This window comes from Brassica oleracea, chromosome C3, assembly GCF_000695525.1.
Source record: "Brassica oleracea var. oleracea cultivar TO1000 chromosome C3, BOL, whole genome shotgun sequence".
In the NCBI taxonomy this organism is placed as follows: Eukaryota; Viridiplantae; Streptophyta; class Magnoliopsida; order Brassicales; family Brassicaceae; genus Brassica; species Brassica oleracea.
Window position 1 is genome coordinate 37,712,853 of NC_027750.1, and position 1,608 is coordinate 37,714,460.

Here is a 1,608-nt window from a genome sequence, read left to right on the forward strand (position 1 = left end):
ATTGTTTTAACCGCCTCAACCGTAACATCCATGATCTCCACCTCTTCCTACATCATCTCAAATAAATGAACGTTAGAATCACTTCTACAACAGATCCATTTATAAAATTATTTAAACAGTTAAAGTTCTTGCACATAGTAAATAATTTTAAATTTATAAATTTATCATTTTTATATACGTAAACATGCTTAATTTATTATAAATTAAAATGATTCATATACTAAACTATATTTTTATACATAAAATTATATTTAAAGTATATTTTATGTTCATTTTTATAAAACTAATATATATATATATATATATAAATTTTATATTGATATTTAATGTAAAATCATATATCCGTCGAGATCCGTTTAGGTGTCGGTGTATATAATTAAGCTTTAGAAATTGAGTGCCTAGCGGTTTTAGAACACCACCTCTAATGATCTTCACCAAGAATAGATTTGGATTAAGAAAACTAATCACGATCATTTTGTCTTAAGAGTAGGAATAAAGACAACAATCCACTCTTCTTAACCTACTCCCACCGCTAAAATCATTAGGAATTATTTAAACTTGCAAGTCATATATGAAACATATTCACATTTAGATTAATAATTCATTTGGTAAAAGCGATGTCGAACAACAAAAATGTTTATTTTGTCGGCTCATTATTTCGAAATGATGATGTTCTTTTACATAAGCTATTATTAATAAACATACTATGAAAACAATTGCCCGATCTATGATCATGTAAGTAATCATTAATCGTAACTTGCAAGTCATACTCTTCATAATCTTATCTTCTTATCATTCGTGTTACCAGTTTATCTGAGGCGCTGCTGCGTTTTCTAAAAGACACATGTATAAACTTGTACGTAGGTTACACTCTATATTGTATTTTGATTATAAATTAAGCAATAAGAGTTGTTATAGTGAGAATCTGAGATACTTAATACTTGCGTATATTTGGTTGGTAAGACGTTCATATTTGCCGCCTTTGTATCCCTATATATTATTTGTGAAACATTACAATTTCTTTTTGTAGTCACGTGTCATTACTAGGATGATTCTTAGAATTATTAGAGAAATATGTTGGTCCATCTAATTATACAATAAGCTTTTTATTAAACTACCCATAAATTCATTATTAATATCATTTATTATTTCCTTAAATAAAGATTACGGAATTGCCTAATGTGGATAAAAGATATATGACAATTAATGATTTTGAATAATAAAGATGTGATAAAAAAATAATGTATCTTCTATCAAATTTGTTTAATTTTAAACTATTAAAATAATTTTAAAAAATCACAATAACCATATTATAAATATTTAAATTTTTTTGTATATGTTATATTTTGAATTTTAAAAAACGACTATAAATTACTAAAACTGTTAAAAGTCTCACATCCAAATTTTTGTGATCTATAGTTTAAAATTTTTGTTATGACAAAATACAAATGATTAAAAAATCATATAAATAAAAGTCTAATTTAATTAATCATTAATATTTAAAATATATATATGTATATATATCATTCTAAATTAAACTATAAACCATATTGAATAAATAAATATTTTAATTTCAAAATTTACTTTGAATAATTTTTTTTGATAAAA